Source organism: Manacus vitellinus, unplaced genomic scaffold (genome assembly GCF_001715985.3).
Source record: "Manacus vitellinus isolate BGI_N305 unplaced genomic scaffold, ASM171598v3 scaffold_1_pilon, whole genome shotgun sequence".
Classification (NCBI taxonomy): Eukaryota; Metazoa; Chordata; class Aves; order Passeriformes; family Pipridae; genus Manacus; species Manacus vitellinus.
The window spans coordinates 41,226,314-41,247,421 of NW_021939396.1; the positions used below are offsets into that span (position 1 = coordinate 41,226,314).

The 21,108-nt window shown below is 38.8% G+C and overlaps 1 long non-coding RNA gene across 1 annotated transcript; it reads right to left on the reverse strand.

Moving 5' to 3' along the window:
* Nucleotides 1-3,121: 3,121 nt before the first annotated feature.
* Nucleotides 3,122-5,038, reverse strand: LOC108640351. The gene is made up of 2 exons (XR_001921120.2): nt 4,920-5,038; nt 3,122-3,350 (listed from the first exon to the last, which is right to left on the reverse strand). It is a non-coding gene; the product is annotated as an uncharacterized LOC108640351 (long non-coding RNA).
* Between the last annotated feature and the right edge of the window lie 16,070 nt (nt 5,039-21,108).

Here is a 21,108-nt window from a genome sequence, read left to right on the forward strand (position 1 = left end):
GATTCAAGACTCAATTCAATTTGTGGCAGCAGTCTGCAGTAGTAGATAGTGTCATAAAGGCATACACTGTATGAATGCAATTTAAAAAAAAATTAAAAAGAAAATAAAATTAACCTCAGATGTTAATTGTAATCCCCTCCTTATTTTTTTATTTATCTGCAAGTGTAGTGGTCTGGAAACTACTGACAAATACTGACTGTATAATAACTAGCACTATGCTGTTCTTGTACCTTCTGTACAGAACAAATTGCAGCAATGGAATTCTGCCTAAGAGCTGCTGTGATATCGTGGACTGCACAATGAAGCCCTAAGTTGAGCCACTAAAGTCTGTAAACCATTATAATAGTACTATTTTGTCTAAATCATAGAGCCTAAAAGGTCTAATAGATCAACACGTTCTTCTGTTTGCCAGAGGACTACCCATGTTCTGAAACTTCACAACAATTCAAAGAAGAACAAATAATAGAGATTAATGAGCAAAGAACAATGTAGTTATTGCAGTGGAGTTGATTTCTGAAACAAAACAGAATTTAGCAGCTAAATAAAGTGGAAACTATTAACTTCATCGTTATTACTATGCAAAGGCAAGTAGCAACTGTGTAATTTAACTAGGTCCATTATGCAACCTTTTTTCTAACTCATTCCTGATCTACTAAACTAATCTCTGATTTTTAGGGGAGTTGAAAATGAATTAAATGGATTAAAAATGCAGCTGAAAGCCAGGATTATTTAAGGAAGGGAGAACAATAGGAAAGCATGACAAGGAAAGATCAGCCATTTGACAATGAAGCAACATCCTGAGCCTGAAGCACAATACTATTGAGTAAGCATCTGAGAAAATGTTTTATTTCTTCACCCAGGATGCATTCTCTTTCCTATTTCTCCTCCCCTCCTAGCAGTGGACTTTGGCCTTAGAGAAGTTTAACTTGGGTTTCCCTAAATGGGACCAAGAACTCCATTTGTTATGTAGTTCTGTAATTATCTGTCTTACATTTATTGTGTATACTGGATGTCCCAGTTTCATCCCACTTAAATCTGAGCAGCCACCCGTGGGCTGTAGGACCCCTAAGTGCCCTTTACAGTCAATGGAGAGAGACACTCCAGCAGCTGACAATGCGAAGCCAAAATACATCTCACCTTCTGGAGACCTCTCATCCTCCACTGATTGTAAAGGAAACCTAAAATGGGTACACTTAACACAGGTGTTTAAAGCTAGGTGGGAGGATTCCCGTCACACATAGCCTGTTCTGCTTTTACAACTCCTCCTCCCTACCAGAAAGAAGGAGGTTCAAAAGGTTCTTCTCTCCACAATGTTTGTTATATGTGTTTCAATAACTGTTCCTACCACAGTTTTCTGGGCAGCATGAGCAAGGGTATTTTTCTGGCTATAATGCTAGCTTCCTCCAAATAATGTCTTGTTATGTACTTACCAGAAAAAAAAATTTTGTTTGTCCAATAATCATGCTGCAATCATGCAAGCCCTAAGACTTTTAATTTTCAAAGACACCACAGTGCCTATCAGGATATAAGAAATTTTCACCTTAATTTTTGTTCACATGAACTAAGCCATTGCAACACATAGGAGCATGGTCAGTAAATTTAGTGCAGCATTTCAATAACAAAAGTCAGGCACTTTTGAAGATTTGGAAAATATATTGAAAGGCTACATATTTGAAGCTAACATCTTTTCATTTACGCATGTAAAACCAGTGCTACCCTTTTATCTAATTTCCTGCCCCTTTTACTAGCGATTCAGTTACAGCTCCTTTCTGTTAGGAACTGGCAGTTCAGTAGTTCAGCAGTTCAGCAGACCAAAAAGTAATGTAATATTTTGCAAGTTTTGTTGGAAAAGCAATATAGTAGTGATGTTACTAATGAGGAACATACTCATACTACAACTGGACTTTAAGAAATTAATGAAAAATAAAAAGTCCCTGTCTGCCAACTGTTGCACTTGTACAATCCTTAGTGATTAAGGAGGGCTGTATGTGTTCACCTAAAGACACAACTGAGTCCTGTCATGGGGCTGAATCTACTAAAAAGCACCACATTTCTTCAAATTCACTTACAGGAATAATTTAGCCTCACAGATTTCAATCATGCTCTGCATAAGAGGTCCAGCATACTTTCTTAGTTTGGGGACAACAGAATTAGAGATGGGTCCACCTTAGAGTCACAGTCAAAATGCATCTTCCTTTTAGAGAGGTTCAAAACACAAATCTGATCCCAAATATTAGATTCTCCCTCATATAAACAGAGCTTCCAACTCTCATTTCTTGCTTCAGAAGAGAAGGGGATAATTCTTTAGAATTTCTTACTTGTATAACTCAATTTAAACTTAATAGAGAAAAAAGTTATTGACACAGTTATTAAATCATCATTTGATGATCACTGAGATTCATTGGAATCTTTCTTTAATCTTGCGTATTTAAAAGCCCTTGGTTTTTATTTGTTGTGTTTCAGGACACCTGACTTGACTGCAGTGACTGTGATCACAACTTCACCTGCCAGGTAAAAATAAATTCTGCTTTTGCAACAATTTTGTGGATAGTTTCCCTTGTCTCTCTCATAACTTCATCTTGAAGCTCTTTTTTTTTCATACCCACTATATTACTTAATGCCTGCATTTTTTATTGTTGTGGTTTTCTACTTTCTTTTTTCACTTTTTTCATCGACTTTATTCTTTTGCTGTTCTTCATTTTTGCTTAGTCTAACATTTATTGTAGTTTATTTTTAGGATACATATATATTTGGGGTAGAATTCTAATCTGAACATTTACATAATGAGTTCATGTTTTTATTGGAAAAATATATAATTGACGACTGTTCTTACTCTTCTGAGAAATGCCAATAACAAATGGCAGGCTCCAGTTCAATGAATCCTTTGCTGCTTCAACAAAACAAAACACCGAAAGCAAGCAAAGAAAGTACAATAGGATAATTTTTTACAGTTTATCCTGGGGTCAAAAATATTACAAATGTTGGTGTTTGACTTTTGTATCTGTCATAATCTTATGCTGAAATACCATTCAAATGTCAATAACATTTTGCAAAAAAAACATGAAAGAGATATACTGTAAATAATCACACTGAGAGGAAATAACACACTTGAAACTGGAAATTCCTTTTTTACTTCTAGACAGAATTCTCAGTTTATTTAGATGTTAAAGAGATCTATTGCCTTTTAAAGTACACTGCTAATAGCTGGGTTAGTGTAACTGCCCTTTTCCCACACACATGTTTTTTCAGAGTAACATCTACTGATACACTTTTCAAACCCTTAAATCCCCTCAGATTCTCAAAGTGCTCTTCTGTCTTCATTTCTGGATGATGGTCACAAAGCATGAAGCCTACTGGAATAAATATAGTTTGTGAATGAGAGTCCACAGGTTTCACCACTGTTTGAGCATGTGTGTAGATCCCAAAGTTGTGTTTACCTAAAAAAACCCCACTGAGTTAAGGCTTCTCTAAAAATTGAATATTATTTGCCAAGGCTAATTGTCTTTTAAACCTGATATATCTGGACAGGATTCCAAAGAAGTGTTAACAGAGTGAATGACTGAGTAAGAACAGGCAAGGGCACATATTTAAAGTGAGGCACCCACGTGAACCAAAAGGGCATACCAATACACAGGCATTCTGTGGTGACATTATTGGCACCACCCTAGTAAAGCTTTTACTTTTACCTTTGCTACGTTAATCCACACTGCTTATTTTTTCACAACTGGTATTTTTTGTTAGATGTAGAACATCTACTATGAAGTAGTAGTTTCTAAAAGAGAGGACTGGGAAAGGGGGAGATTTTTGAGTTTTGGAAAGGGGTTGTTTGTGTATTTGTTTTCTTACATTTGGCAAAACTCCAACAGCTATTCTCCAGAAATTTCACAAGAAACATTCATATGGGCAGGAAATCTACTGGCAAGAAATGGCAGATGAAAGAGTTATGTACTGTTGAATGAGAGTTTTGCACCTGCACATTGCCTAAGTTTGAGAATATGCTATTAATATAATAACAATAGCATAATCAGTAGGATGCGTAGTCATCTACCAAGAAGATTTCGTTTTGAGACCTCATGGATAGTTTTGGCATTAGTGCAAAACAAGGAGTTTGAATCCATTTCAAATGTGCACTAAATGGAAAGGGGGGAAGCGGGGGAGGGAAACCATTCCTATCAGGATATCACATTTAAAATTAAGACAAGAACTGTGTAACTGGGCCCAGACCAGTCTATTGGAGGACCAAGGACACCAGTGGGATTACGGTAAGGAGGGGTCAGAGGAATCCTGCTTCAGACTCATTCACTGGATTCTGGTTTATTTCTACTTTATGGAGAAACTTTTTTTTCCCCTTGGGGTCATTAAACTTAAGACTGGAATAGAGCTGTTCAAAAAACTCCTGTGGAACACTTTTTGGGGTCAGGATTTGGTAATTCATTGAAATCAAAATATTTCCAATGCATACCAACACATATCAAAAAAAGTTTCAAAATAAGTGTTGTCCCAGTTTTGAAACCTGGAAGCCCTGAGGTCTTTAGTTCAAAGGTAGACTACTTGGTGGGCCATCCGGCAATGACAGGCCATCAATCCTGTACCCTGCCAGTCGGAAGGTTGAGCAATGGTCTGCCAGCCAGAGCCCTGCAGGCTTGCAGAAGAACTTAGCCAAAATCCAGCTGTCCCTGAAAAAAGTTTAGATTTCAGTCAAGTGCCAAGGTCTCTCTGAAATTTGCCAAACAGCTTTGCTTTTGAGACTGGTTTCATCAGCTTTTCTGTGTAGACATGTGTTTTTTTCCAAATAAATCATTTCACCCCAAAGAAACCATTTTATCTACCTCAGTAATCACCTAGATCATGCAAAATGGTATAGCATCCCTGTATTTGTCCCTGTACCCATGGTGCTGCTTCTGATTTCAGGCACAGACCTTGGAGATGTGCAATTCGGTCTTTTCAAGCTGACCAACACCTCTGCCATGCAAACAGTCCATTCCTTACTGAATTTCACCCCAGGTGGTTTCTAAGCAGCCACAAGGAGGTAATGCCCACTACTTCCTTGGTGAGAAGGCTGAGACCTGGCCAACATTGTTTATGAGGAGTTTTGGGCCCTTCCTACAGGGATCTGAAGGACTATGAAAGTAAGAGAAAACACAATTTTTTTTTTAGTGAAGAAATTACTATAATCAACTAAAACAGTATCCAGTAAAAACAGCAAATACAGAAATATGAAACCTATATTGCTATCTCTTATATAAGTATTATGGTATATCAACACAGAACATACAACAGCAATCATAAGAGCCCTATGAGGGGGTGGGGAATGCACTGCTGAAACTCTGAACTACAATGGTACAAGAACTGCTGCCCAGCCACACTTGCTGCCCAGCCCAAGTTTTCCTACATGATAGATAAGTTTGCCTTCATTGACACTCATGGGAGCAACTTACTCATCTGGAATTTAGTCCACCAGAAAGCTAAAATACTTAGCATGGTCTGTGAACTGAGAGGCGACAGTGAACCAACATCCCTAGAAAACCATGTGCTGATCAAGACTTTCTACTCCTGCAGACAAAAATGGTTTAGGGGCTGACCCGCAGCGGTTTATTCATATATTTATTGAGCAAGATTGTTCAATAGTCTCCATATCGGCTAAACCGCTGCTTTCATCTAAATAAGACTTTTACTATAGTCTTTAAAGACAGCTAAATCAACACAGTATGCATCAGTATGTTATCAGCAGCAATGTTTTCTGAGGTTTGTTTTCTCTCCTTTATTCACTGTAAAATTCATGGAGTTGTAAGGAATACTGAGTAGGAAAAGCCATTTTAAATTGTATGTTTATGATTTTAATCTCATTTGAACAACTAACCTATAAACTGTATCATTCTGCTATTAGAAAGAAGAAATAAAAATTATATAAAACTTGTAAAGAATCACAGAGTTCTTTTCCAGATTGCTGACAGTCAGTAAATGCCTCAAAAATCTCTCCTACTTCTTTACAGAGATTAAAATTCATCAGTCCAGCAAACTGGACTATAAAATCAGCATATCGGCCCCAGAACGAGCACACTTTTCCGTTGCAGTAACATAGCTAAGATGCATTTGTGAGACAGCAGGCTGGCACAGGGCCCTGAAAGGTATTCACCATTTTGTAAAACAAAGCAGCCATCCATAATGTTTTTTGTTTCCAGATAATAAAAGGAAAGTCTCATTTTGTGACTATAAAAAAAAATGTTAAAGTAGTACAGCTGTAAGCAGAAATCCAGTCCACTTGTGGTTTAAAGAGCTCCACGCCTACTGTACATAAAATAATATGCTGATATCATTAGCATAGACAACAGCTTGTTTTCAATTTGGCTGCAGATAATGAAATTATCCCTTAAATTACCATAAAGTGGAACAAATAAACACAAAAGCAAACTCTTTTTTTTTTTTCCTTCCCCCCCCCCCTCCTTCAGCAGCGCTGGCTTTCAGCTATTTAGAATAAAAGCAAAGCTTCTGTTTTTCCAGAGCTCCAGTTTGACCTCAAGCAGATAAAGAACATGAAATGACAAACACGCAGCAAAGAGTTACTGTGTCCTTCCCCCCTGGCCTCTGTTTACATTAGGAAATGTACCCGGGGAGGCGGGAAGGGGAGGCAGGAGGGCTGCCTTTCAGCGCCGCGCTCAGCTCCGTTGGCTCCGGCTGGAGCTGGCCCCTGTTTCTGAGTAAGCTTACTCCACTCCAGAATGTGCCGCGCTCCAGCGTGAGGCTGCCATATACAGTAATCGATCTGAGGCTCGATCAATCTGTGGAGAGAGCAATTGCGGTCCTCGCCAGGCCGCACCACTGCACAAACAGAATTTGCGCCTGAACTGAAAGGAGAAGGAGGAGAGGGACGAGGAGCGAAAGGGAGCAAGGGGGGGGGAGGGGAAGGAGGCAAATAACGGGAGAGCAGTGTGTGAAAGTTAAGGGTCTGGAAGGTGTCTGCTCCCGGGAGGAGAAGGGGAAGAAATAAACACTAACAGCCAACGGAGGAAATGTTCTTAATGCATTTGTAAATTTACTTGTAAATGTTTTACACTTAGAGAGAAAGGGGAATGCTGCGTATCGTTTGGCAGTGCTGGCTGTCTATAGGTCCCTGTGGATATACTGGTTTAGTACGACTTGTAACCAGGGCAAAAGAAACATAAAATAGCTGGGAAAACACAGCCAATTAGTCATTACACATAGATTGTAAAAACAAGAGAGAGAGACAGAGACAGAGAAATAAATGCCCTCAGCAAATTGAGTCCCTCTTGTTTATGTCCTTGCAACATGAGCATGAAAAGCAGAGGCAACGATGCCTTCTAATCAAAGTGCAACTTGCAAAGCAGTCAGTGCTCCCATTCAAAATCCTCCAGGATTTCCTGACGCTCACAAGATTTACCTATTTGCTGTCATTGTAAAAAACAAATTGTTTCACTAATCAGGCAGTTTGCTTTGGACCCAACCCCAATTGTATGGACTCCAAGTTGGACGTTCATTTCTGATCTCCTGCCGCCTACGCAGCCGTTACTAACTGAGTTTTAATAGGATGAGAAAACGATCTTTTATAGTGGGTTCAAATGAGCTACCCAGCTTCAGGCTGACTATAGCTGTGTTTTCCTAATCATCATTTTTTAATAGCAATTCTGAGGATGAAAATGCCTTCTCCCCCTCCCTTCTCTTCCAACAGCGCCAAGTCTAGGAATGTAAATAAGTGTTAAATTGAAACACAGAACAAAAAAGGGTCAGATTTAGTGTAATTGAGTCATAGTTAAATTTAGGCTGCTTTTATTTGCAAATGTGGACTTTAATAGCAGTTCTATACAGCATTTCTGGGTAGAATAAGATGCCTTATTTATTTATTATTTTTAGAGTGATTGTGCCTGGCATTCTCAGCAAAGGCTCCCAGTCCCATTTGGCCAAGCATTCCCAAAAATGAGCTTTGCATTTTAAAGACTCTCCTTTGCTAGAGAGGCTATTCTCAGAGTACCATCTGGGTTAAATGGCAGTACCTTAAAAGGACAGAACTACCATCAGCTCTTCCAAATTTTCAAAAATTGTGAATAAAAGCTGAAAAATCACAAGGTGTAAGATTTTCCAAGGGGTATATGCGGCATCCTTTCTTGTCTCCTAATTTGTGAGTTTTCAAACCCTCCCAGCACACTGTAAGATTTTGAAAGTTTCTTTTTTAAAAGAAATGCTCAGACTCTTGCAGTATCCCTTAATTTAAAGAATGGAGGATTAAAAATGTCAAATATCATTAGATTTGAAATGACTGTAAGACTTGGTAATACAACATACAGTTCTCTATGGCACTTGATTTTCCTCAGCACTCCCTTGACAGGATGGGGTAATAAGCCCTCTTCCCTCTAGGTAAAATCAATCCTATAAGGTGCTCTGATTCTGACCACGAAGAACATACGTAATCATACACGATTAAATAATTAAAGTAAGTATGATTATTCTTATGCGTAAAGTTCATACTGAGTTTTCAAACACTGGAGGCACTGAGATCATTATCTTAGATGCAGGGCAGCAGAGAAGCTCAACAAGCCCCCAGCAAACAAGCAGGAATGCATCTGCCACTGAGGACAAGTCCTTGCACAAAGTATATGTGTCATATTACCAGCTCTCCTGTCAGGACCCAAAGGAGGCATGCTGCCTCCCAATTCCTCTCATCCCAGTGTCCAGCCCATACCCCAGCTAGTCCCCAAAGACAGTTCTCATCATTGCTTTATGCCTTGTACAGTCATTTACAGCTGGACAAAATGGACATAAAGCAAGTGTATCGAATCAGGATGGCAAGATTAGGATCCAAATGACCTCAAAAACTGGCTCTTTATAGGCTACTAGTAAATGTACAGCAGGGACTTCCCTTACACTGACAGAAACACGAACTGGGTGATCGAACAGGTGTTTTCAACAGCCAGCCTTTCCACACAGAAAGGCAACACAGGCTGGTCTCATTAGATAGTAGCCAAATTTAGCGAGGAATGTGACTTTTCCCATCCCATGTTGAATGCGTGGCCCAGGAGAAATGTGATACTTAGAGGACACCAAGAGCAGTACAGTTCTTAGCTCATCCACCACAATAATGGCACTAATTTGAGAATAAGTGAGCGTAAAGCTGATAATAGTTGTCTGTAAAGAATCGTGTATGATAGTAAGATGATATCAGACAATGCTAAGTGACCATGGAGGAATGTATCTAGAAGCCAGGACAAAAAATGAATGAAGCACGAAGAGGGTGTTGAAATTGAATGGGTGAGAGAGATAGGAACAGCAGAACAAATAGTGCATTCCCTCCTCAGAGAATTCCCTCTCAGTATTATGTTCCTAACTCACAGGAACGGTGCTCTTCCACTTTAGTTTGAGCCATGTTTTTACAATGTAAAATCAAGCCCTTTCTTACATGCGTATCATAAGTGCAGACTTAACCTCAGTTTTAGTGGTCAGAAAGGCAAATTTCCCCGACAAAAGTTTAAAAAAGACAAAATTAACAGATAATCTTACTAAAATATGATAATATCTTCTTTCTTTAAAGTCTCAATTAATGCAAAATGCCTTCTTGCAAGACAGCAGGCACTAAGGAGTCAAGAAAAATTGCTTGCAAAATAAATCACAGTTCATATTTCCAACAATGACTGCCTTTTATTCATGCATTAGAATCTTGGATCTCCTATTTTCTTTGGATTTTCTTCTATACACAGTGCATCTGACAATTGAAGAAAAGACAGTACTGTCCAGCCATTGTGTGGGCAGATGTTGTGTAAATTTCCACAAGAGATTCTGCCAAGCCTTCCTCTTACACAGACCTCTGACACCTGCATTATTTGGAAGGATGACTTTCTGTATCAGTGGATTTCCCTGAGTGACTGAGGCAAGATGAGCAACTGAGAACCTGGCTGCAGAGCCATCTTGCAGAGTAGATAGGAATTGTCCTTTCCTGCTTAAGCAAAATGCAGCGGCCTCGGGTTCTGAGGAAGACAGAAGTGGTTCACCTCATGCATCTCCTAAAAAAGTGGAGATTGACAAAAGTCTGTTAAGTATCTTGTCTATAGTCATTTAAAAATACAATAGAATCTAAACAAACTGCAAGAATAGGTTATGTTGTAATTGAAATTGTGCATAAAACAAACAACAAACTTGGCATTTCTGTTGATAAAAGACATATGAGTAAGCCCACTGGTCTTATATATGCCAAATGTTAAACCTCCCAGTAGCATGCTCTTTATGATGCCTTTGACACCTGCAGAGAAATTACATCAAATCTGTAGCAGCAGTATTAGGTAATGCACCAGAGTTCAATGTTCAAAACATCCTGTTCTTTACATAGCCTCCTGTCTTACACAAAAGCAGTTAAAAATAATAGAGTTTGTTCTAGAGCCAGATTTACAAGGCTGTGTTCATAGACTGTAAGGATCATCTTGCAAGGTTGTTTTGCTATACCTGTGGGCTGGGAAAGGGGAGGCAGGAGAAGGCACAAGTGAGAGGAAAGATTTGTGAATGGATCGCTTCAAGTTCTTAGGGAAAAAAAAAATCAATAACTTCAATTACTCTGCATTATGACAATTAATTTACTTTTCTGAAAAGTGATATTAATAATAAGTGAAACTTGTAAGAAGTGAGTAACAGACTAAGTATCCTGTAGCTGGACTGAAGATTGATTAAAGTCATGGGATATTTATATTTGTAATTTGAAATCTGGAGGCTTGGATCAGCTAATTAGTAAGACACATACCATTTGCAAAACTTGAATGTTGATCCTGATGCAAATTTTGAACTCATCAATTGTTTGGAATGTTTAGAGAGAGGAAGCTTGGCTCTCCTCTCAAATTTCACACTAGAAGACTCTAGCTGGCTTCAGTGATGAAAGAAAAATTGAACAAGAGGGGGAAAAAAAAGGAAAGGATGGCTCTATGTAGGCTTCTACAGCCTTGCTATGTAACATGTACATTGTAATAACCTCAGTGCTGCTGTTACAAAACTATGCAAGTAATTGGCCACTCCTTACTGGGATCTTGGGTTCCTGTTGTTGAGGGAAATCTGAGCAGAACAATGCAATTCACCGATGCTTTTACATTCTTGTCACAATCATGAGTCCTATGACCAATCTCTTTGCAATCAAGACACAAATCTTTAATTGCTTTATTCTTGTTTTCACAAGCTGTTGACAGCTGCGCTGTTCTTCAGTTTGTTTATGAAACACTCATTTGCACTGGAAAGCAGCATACTGATAGTATGCTGAACTGGGAATAAAGGGACCTCAATCAGCACATTGGTGAAGTCTGCTACCAGCTCCCAGCCTTTGAAGCACTGCTTAGGCACAGACTGTATTTACAGTTACTAAGTCTAAAAACTGTAAAGATCTTCATTCTTACTTAAGAAGGTGCTTTGAGATCACAGATGAAATGCACCAGGAAAAAATAACAGCAACTTGTACAAAAAATAGCCAGTGCTGGAGAATGAAGCACCAGATAACAAACAAGATGAATTTCATACGTCCATTGAGGGGTCTTCAGTTTATACCAGATCATATTTGAGCCCAGCTATTTTGTCCAAACACCTACCTACAGTCTATTTGTAACATATCCCTCATTAAGCTCTTCCTCTTACTTCCTGTGAATAGCAATATTGTGAAACTGCACAGAGGAAGTGGAAGTTTAAAAGCTTTACAGAGGCCAGATGGAAAATGTGATAGGAAACTGAAAAACAAACATTTTGTGTTTTCATATATATTAATTACACTTAACAAAAGTTAACTTCTACTCGTATCTTTCCCTCAATTTTTTTACCCCGAACTTTTCATTCTTGTAATAACAGTTATACACTCCAATGGCTTCTACCAATGACAATAATAACAGTCAGGTATATGTTTTATTATCAAACACAGCAAAAAGTCGTATTTTACGGAGAAGAAATAAGCCAGAATCAATAAAGATATAATTCGTTGCCTTTATTAAATCACCAGAACAAGACTTCTCATTTAATTTTTACCAAAGTGCAGTTCCCTTTACTGGGATTCTCTGGGTGATTTTTACCAAGGTTTCCTCTACAGGAAATAGCAGACAAACTCCAGATCTCTGAAAGAATGACAAAACAGTATGAAATACAGGGTCTCCCACAAGAATGCTAGGGACTTCATCTCTCATGGACCTGGGAAAGACCAAACAAAATCTACACACGGCCCAAACCCAGACTGGGGTCTGGCATTTGAATAATCCTGGAGCATTTTCAATCCATCTCATTCTGTCTTAGTAACTGCTTCCTTTTCTTAAAGTAGGTTAAGGTGAAAAGATCTTACTTATACTGTTACATCAGCTGATTTTGAAATTCTTAGCATCCACCAGCACATCTGAAAATCAGAATACTTATTTTGTTTTGTAAATTGTGGAATAAAAAATGGAACATTTTAAGTCTGTAAAATCAAATTATTCTGAATAATTTGTCTTTTTTAGTTACTGGCCACTAAAGATTGATGTTGCCCTGTAACTCCTTGCTGATGAACACATTCCTGTGAATGCCTAATTTGTGAGAGATTTACACAGTGCAAACATTATCTACAGAGAGCCCTTGATTCTCTCTAAATCAATTAGATATGCCTTTTCAGGCATAGTTCTGTTGGAGGCTGCCAGAGGAGGGTTTTATTTTTTTACCTGAAATGGGGACTCCAAAACCACATCACCTCTGAGAAGCCATGGGATGACTTGGAAATGAAGTGGTCCTGCAAAAGCCCCCTGTATAATTGAAATGCAATTTAAGGGGTCTTCAGAAGAATCTCTCCAACTCTGGAGGAGGCTGATCAGCAATCTGACCTCCAATAAAGACAACAGGAGGAAACTCCCTTTGAAAGATAGAGGAAACTTTTTTCTTTGAAAAGCATTCTTAGGTGCTGTCTGTTGATGCAGTGCAGACTTATCTCCTGAGGTCCAGACAAGTCTGTGTTACTGATTATGCCAATATACCTCATGCGGTTCTCACCGCCTTTATCTCAGAATTGGAAAAGTCAAGGAGAGCCAGTGAAAAACAAAACAGAATCCTACCTAATGGAGAGGTTTATAATTAGAAGTGTTCTAAGAGAAATCTCCCTGCATATATATGAAGTTTAGGAATTTTACTGGTTTATTGCTCCCTGGAAACAATAAGCTGTCAACAAAACAATGGCAAAATGTGTCTGTAAACCTGATGGATACATGTACAAGCAGATAATTGTACTTGCAATAATGCATTGTGTGTGCAAAGTGAGCATCTGTACCTAAAGGTATACATGAGTTCATGATGTTCAACAAAGGCAAATACTAAGTCCTGCATCTGGAATAGTCTAGAAGCCAACTGACTGGAAAGCAGCTCTGCAAAAAGGACCTGGGGTTCCTGGAGGACAAACTGAACATGAATCAGCAGTGTGCCTTTGCAGCATTAAAAGCCAACCTCATACTGGGCTGTTTTATTAAGAAAATAACCAGCAAGTCAAGGAAGTGATTATTTCCCTCTATTCAGCACTTGTGAGACCACATCTGGAGTACTGCATCCAATTCTGGGACACTGACAAACCAGAGCAAGGGCCACCAAGGCGGACCAAGGGCTGGAGTACGTGACTTGACAGAACAGCTGAGCAAGCTGGGTTTGTTCAGCGTGGAAAAGGGAGAGCTGAAGGAGAGTGTCTCACCACCATTGCAACAACCTAAATTATTCAAAAAGTTAGCATAAAACACATAAAACTTTCCTCTGTTACCATGGCTAACCTGTCTTCCATCTCACATGAGAAACAGAGTAAGTGCACTTTCTGTGAGCATACAATTTGTGGGACAAAGGGACCCGCTGCTGGGGCAGAGTCAGACTAAAGAAGACCTGGAGTCAGGCCAACCAGCATGCCTCAAGCCAGCCAGAGTACTGCAATAAAATAACCAAATCCATCCACACTACAGTAAAAATTCCCATGACTCAACTACCTCCATAGCCTGTTATCTCTACTTCCTTATCCCTGTTAGCCCTAACTCCACTAGAGCTCCACGAGAGCCCAAGATCCTAGATTGTTGAATTCAAACATTGTGTTTATAGGAGCCCCCTCCAAACCTAAGGCCCAGATCTACAGATCCTGCTTTAATTTACTCCTGAGAATGTGTATTTCTTGGTCAGAATTTTGGTTTTCTATATTTGGAAAGTCTCACCCACAGTCTTTAGCTGACTAAAGGAAGCCAACAAAAATGCAAGATATAGTGGTTACCAAAGCAGAAATCTCCCTAAATGTGACTGTTCCATATGTATTTATGCACTGTTTATGTGCCTACAAAACCCTTAGGGGTTCAGTCTTCTCCTTATTTCATTTATAGGGAAGGGATGAGAAAAGATTCCATTTCTACAGAATTCCCCAGATACAATCTATTGCAGAGTACATCATTAATACAGGATTTTTCTATTTACTTGTTTCACCCAGAGCAGCGAGTCAGTCATGTTTCTCTGGGGCAAGTCAACTTATAATAATAAGTTAATACTTATATAATACTTATTATTTCATAATCTGAAAATTTTTGTCCCTTCCATTTGTATTATATTACCTGGGAGTATGGAAGTATGTTTGCATTATACTGTAGAAATTTAAGACAAAAAATATTTATGAAACATTAGAAAAGGATTGAGCAGAACAGACAATTATAAAAATCCTGATAAACTTTTTTATAAAAGGTTATGTTTCATATTGGTAAAGGAGCAGGCTAAGAATAAATCTGAATCATGCTCATGTGAGGTAAAACTAGTGAATTACAACCAAGGAAAATGTATTAAAAGCAACAATTATCTTTTTTCCCCCCACAAATCTCAAAGCACTGAAGTGCCGCTGAACTCAATAGGAATCTATTATTGATTTCGGTGAGAAATGTTGGCCCACTAGCCTCATTGTCACAGTTGGAGAAACTGAGACAAAAAAATGTTAAATGAGTTGCAGGATATTACCCAGCAAATGGCAGAGCTGGGAATACTACTCAGCTCCCCTGGAGGCCAGTCCATGCGTCATCCATCGCACCACTTCCTCATACTAGAAGACAGCAACCAAGCACAAATTTTGGGGACTTTGTTTAATGAGAATGGGAGATGGAGAGATCTGGAGGCACACCTCTAAAGAATAGTACTGGGCTTGTTTGGCTTATATCCAATGTGGGACTGCTGACACTTAAATATGAACATGTCTTTGCTCATATGCAGATTATAAATGGAAGAGTCAGAGAATAAGAAAGGATCACACAGAGAAAAAATATAATCCAATTTAATTTAAAAATGAACGTCTAGCAATGAAGATTCTGTGCATTGAGTCAGGAGTCAAGGTTGCAAATCATAATCAAATGTGATATAACACTGTTTCTGCTAAAGTGGTTGAATCAACTAGTTGGTTGATGTAGGAATAAAATGGAGGGGACAGTTGTATTACTTTACATCAGGTGTCTACCAATCCTGTTTTTCACAGATTACTTCTCTTCAATTTGAAACAGGTGATGTCAGGCCCTTTAATAGAAGGCATGATTTGTAGCATGATTGTTTATGTCTCACTGCTCTATGGGTGGCATATCACTTTGCTCCTGAGACAGATGCATTGACTTTACAGCTTACTCCAACAAGGATATTTTGAACATTTAAAATTATTAATATTAATCCATTTTCATGGCAAATAGTGTTTGATAATTTCCTCTCACTGGGGTCACTGCTGCATATGATTTCTTATTAGCCTCCTGTCCTAGGAGGTTCTGCATCCTCAAAAGAACACATGGGATGGGACAGGACAAAAAGACAGCAGCTAAGGCCAAGACTGAGATGGTTGCTAATCTGAAGTGATTTAAATTGAAGGATATTGTAAATATTTAACATGTTACTGTAAGCAAAGGCAGTGTGTGAATGGCAGCAAAAATATTATAGGATTCATATCTTACAGTTCAGCAACCTTTCAGATAGACCATGCCATGACAGAGGGGCAAAAAATTCCTGCTCTTCAATTCACTTTAAGCCTTCTGACTTCACTGCTTAAATACAAACCAACTACATAATCTAGATTCATGACTGCTAGTGGGAAATAAGTTTTACTGACACTTCAGACTTCAAGCATTTCAAACTTTTCCTCTGATTTTAACTTTTGAAATATTGTAAATAAACTTGTAACTTTGACGTCCCAATCCTTCAGCAAACAATTTCTTCTTAATGACATTTTACTCATTACACTGTTCACACCTACCAGGAACTTTACTTCTGGACTGGGTTTGGCTTTATTGTTCTGGTTTTTTTTCTAAAAACTTGCTATTCCGCAGCTGTGTAATATATGACAATAGAGGGTGATAAACACTGTACAGCTGAAGCTGAAAAAAAGTTGAGTTAATGGAATGAAGTGAAGGTGATGACACTTTTTTTTTAACACAGAATGTCATGAGATATTTTAAACAGTATGTTTTACACGAACACAAAAAAGAAATCCTTCATTTTTCCCTAAAGAATCTCTGGTGCAAAATTCAATCCCACTAGAGAACACACACATGAAAAAAATCCTAACCTCTATTTAATGACTTCATGAATTCACACAAAGTGGGATAACCTTTATGCTTCTAAAATCCCTGTGAAGTAGCAGTCCTCCATTCTGCTGCTAAAATCCTCTCTACTGCTGGTGGCTGCTGGAAATCAAAGAGTTAAAATGGAAAGCACTGGAAAAGAGTAAAGCATATGTTATATGCAGCACGTTACTTTCTCGCTGGGCTTCCCAAGGGCCAGCGAAGTTTGGGAACCACTTCTGTAAAGGAAATGTATATGGTGTCAAATTATTGACAGTTCTCTGTGTCAGCTCCATCTCTGCAACTGATTAGCCCCAGAATGACTTTGGCCTCACATAGTTTCTTACAAACATTATTTAATCAGGCTTCAAAACTTAAGCAGGTGACACTGTTATTCCCAGTTTACAGATGAATCCTAAGTGCAACAGGGTTAACAGCTACTGCAAGGGGACACATTAAAGGAGCATCAGGAGCTGGAATAAAATTCAGCTTCCCAACCCTTGCCCACTTAACCATAATGTCCACAGTCTAAACCACTTAGATTAAAAAAATAAAAATAAAAATTAAGCTCATTCACTGAAACTATGTCCCCCGAAGCCATTTCTGATGCCTAAGTAAGCACTGTAATTTTTAGAGCTACTGTGCACCTGCAGCTTCCAAATAGTTTCCAAAGGTCACTTACTTATCCTAATTTTTCCAAGCTTCAGCTTCTTAAGTCTTTCAAAACATGGAAAGAATAGCTACCTGTCTCCCAGTCTTCCTGCCCACTAATATCAATGAGATGTTTTTCTTTGACTTCAGTAGCTGAAAGGCTTTCCTCCCATATTCTTTTCCCTCAGTTTTGGAGAGCAATTTTCTCAGGGTGGATAAATGTCTGCTTTAAGAGAAACTGTTGTGTTGAGAATCACTATCTAATCATTACCACCCATGCGCCACACAATGCAAACAGTAAAAATGACAAGCAAATCAAACAGCATTTAAAAAAAGAATAATAAAACAGTACAATCATCCTAACAGCAATGGCTGGAAATTCATCTTGAAAGCCTTAACTGCTCTTGTGGCACAGAAGCTAGGAGGGATTGTTCTGTGCCATGATGGTGTTGCCCAATAACCCATTCTGTTTATACTAACAGAGCTGACTAAATTATCCTGCCTTGTGTTCTCTTTTAATTGATTGCTTAGTTTAAAGAGAGGATTAAAAAGGCTGGCTGGGATCCAAGCTCAATTGCCTGCTGCTATGACAGAAAAAAAGTACTGATCAGAATATTTCTCTGCAGAATGAAATGTGTATCTCCTGGGCTTTTAGCAATAGCAAAGCAAGTTTACGTTTCTGTCTCTAATAAGATTCTGTCCTCTAAGTCATTAGCAATTCCTTGATCCCTTCTCTTATTCCTGCCCCCTTTATCTTATTTATTGAAACTTGTAATATAAACAGCATTTCTTCACTTACTGTCTTTTTGAATTGTTGATTTTCTGGAAAATGGCACCAGTGCAAGGTTTCAGAGCATTTCCTCTGCATAGCAGTGGTGTTTCAGTCACACGTGGGTACTCTCAGACACCACCTATCATTTAGGGCCATCAGAGGCAACCTGGGGAGCCAGATACTGGGTCAGTGTAAATGAGCACAGCACAGTGTGACCTCAGGAGCATCGGGCAGATTCGCACAAGGCTGAGGATCTGGCCATGTGACTGTTTCCAGCTAAAATCACATTCTTCCTCCACCACATGCTGGAAAATTAGAGACTGCAGTTCTTTTTAAACATGCTTATGGATGTAGAAAACCCTTTCATAAGGCAGGGAGGGCAGAAGAGGAGAGGTTTCTTCTGAAAGGCAGCATAGGATGGGATTGGAAGTGCCAGCACTTTTGCCCCCTCGTTGTCACATTCCTTTCCCAGGCCCGGAGGATGAGGTAGCCTGTGAGCCGCACTGGCTGGGAACGATTGCACTGCTGAACAGGGACGGGAAAGGGAATGTGGTTTCCTGAAAGGTTTCCAGCAAGTACATGGGAATGGAGCTCTTGAAAGAGACATGGAGCTGGAAGCACTTCCCTTCTGAGAAACACTTCCAATCTGTTCCCTGGGCCAAATGTAATAACAGCTCTGACATTATTATTACAAAGGGGGAAAAAATCATTCTTGTAGCTTGCTGCTGTGATTTCTCCATTTTGAAGCCACACCTTCTTTGAGACCTGGAAGTCATGCAGTTTAACATGCAAGCCTGCTCACAAGGGATGCTTCTTGGGTGCATCTCTACCAGCATTTATCACCAAGTCTTTCTGGAGGTGCCAGGAATGCTTCTGGCAACAAAGAAAATTAACTTATAGATATGTTTTTCTACTTAGGTCCCTCCTTATATCTCTTGATTTACATGGAATACATTGACACAAATTGTCTGCAATACATGACAAGCTTTTTCCTACTGTCAGTCATAAGCCAACATCTAGACACGAGGAAAAATTCTGGACGAAAAACAGCTTTTTTGCCATTTGATATAGGAAATTTTGGTAGGATCCTTCTACAGCTGCCAATATTCTCCCTTCCCTATTTAATACACTATACTGCACAACAAATTAAAAGAAATTATTTCAAACATCTCCCTAAACAAGGCTATAGGAGAATATGCTTACAAGTGAATACTAACAGAGTTATGTTAAATAGTCAGATTATCACTAGAAGGGTTAGGAAATAACATATGAAGGAAGAAATGAAAAAGCAAAAGCAGCAAGGGACCCAGTTTCTGATTTACCATCCAGGAATATGCTGGACTATGCACAGAAGAGTTACAAAACAACTGCTGTTGACAGTACAAATGGGGAAAAATATAGCCATTAGAAACAGTATAAATTGTACTGGCATGAATAGTGCTTCTCCCCAGACTTCATTCTACAAAAAAAAAAAAAAAAAAAGGGGTGGCATTAATTCAGCAACCTCCGTTCCTAAATAGGTTCAGTTAAATTGGTACCATTTTTGTTTAGATAAGGCCTCAGACTCACTGACTCTCTGGAACCCCCTCTTAGTCTTACCTCTAACCACTTTTTCCAGCCCATGGCAGGGAAAAATGTACCACAGGAGGCAGAGCCAGACACCAGTAGTATCATAAGAGACTCAACCAACAGTGTCTCAGCAAACACTGGGCCAGAATCCACCCTCGCACACAGTGAGCAATTCATTTGTTTGGGACTGTTCAAAGAGGCAACTCTTAAGCTGCCAGCTTACTGACACCTGACAGCCATCAGCCTGCAGTGCCTAAGCTGCTATAAAACATGAGTCAGTCAATGAATTACTTGATTTTTGGAAAATAATAGTAATTTAGAACATTCTTTTCACATTTCTGTGTATGCATCATTTAACCTCGTGGGTGTTTTGGTTTTTGCTTTTTTTATTATTATTACTTTAACCAAGTATATAAGTATATAAAAGGAATAAGAACATAAAAGTTCTTATCAGTATCAGGAAAAAGTTAAAGATTGTTTTACAGGGTTATATCCATATTCTATGTAAGGACAGGAATCTCTTTTGACTTTTGAGAAAACAACCTTAACTATACAGCCCAAAACTGACAGCATACATTTCTTAAACTTCAAACTACAGGATTTTAAACAGTTGACAACTATTTTTAGCTGATGTTAGAAGTCCAGGTAACAACTGAGAGAGCTGTTTCTGTAGTATTTCTAGGACTGTAGCTAACTCAAACATCCACACACTTCACAGTCTCGTTTCCATACAATTTTTTTTTGGGGGGGAGAAATAAGTACACTACATTCTGGATGAGGATTTCTTCTTTCCATTTGATTCTTTCAGTTAAATAGAAACAAACAAGAAATCAAATATTCATAATAAGATATAGAAAATACTTTCATAAGCCAAGGAACTCCTAAACTGCAACCAATTTATGCAAAAGGCTGTACAAATATGCCTTAGAAAACACGGGCTAATGCAGTCAGTGGTAGGTGAATATGAGACAGCTAAATGCAAAAGTTTGAATAAAAAAATAATTCCTAAAGTACCTAGCACCTTTCTTACTTGATGTGAAGTACACCAGGTTGAAGGAGATTTCTGCTGCAAAAGTGCAAGATTGCCAGAATCAGGGTTGATAAACAATTTACTCCTGAACACAGTCATGATTTAGAAACATGGTTAATAATTTGCATCTTTCAAGGAAAGAAATTCACCAAGTGCTTTCAGAGCAAGCTCAGCACACACTGATAAACTGAGGTCTTCACAAAAAGCCAGTTGTGGACACTATGTTTAAATGGAGAAGGAAGAATTTGTGTCATTGATATCTTTGTGCTTTTCATTCAACACCAGGTTAATAATACACAGACATGGGCCTGGAAGCAGGATTCTTTCCTCCCAGCAGAGCACCCCAAACACTAAGCAACAGAGGCAGACTGCTTTTTGCTCACTTTGGTTCAATGAATCTCCTGGCCCTTGCAAGCAGCTGACTAACAGTGGCATAAATAAGAAACTGCCCCAGGTCATCCCGTATCACAAGTGGTATAAGGACACTTTTTTAAGGGGAGAATCTAAGTGGAGGATTTGATTCCTCCCTCCTCCTCCTTGCAGACTAAGGAGAAGACAGAGCCCAT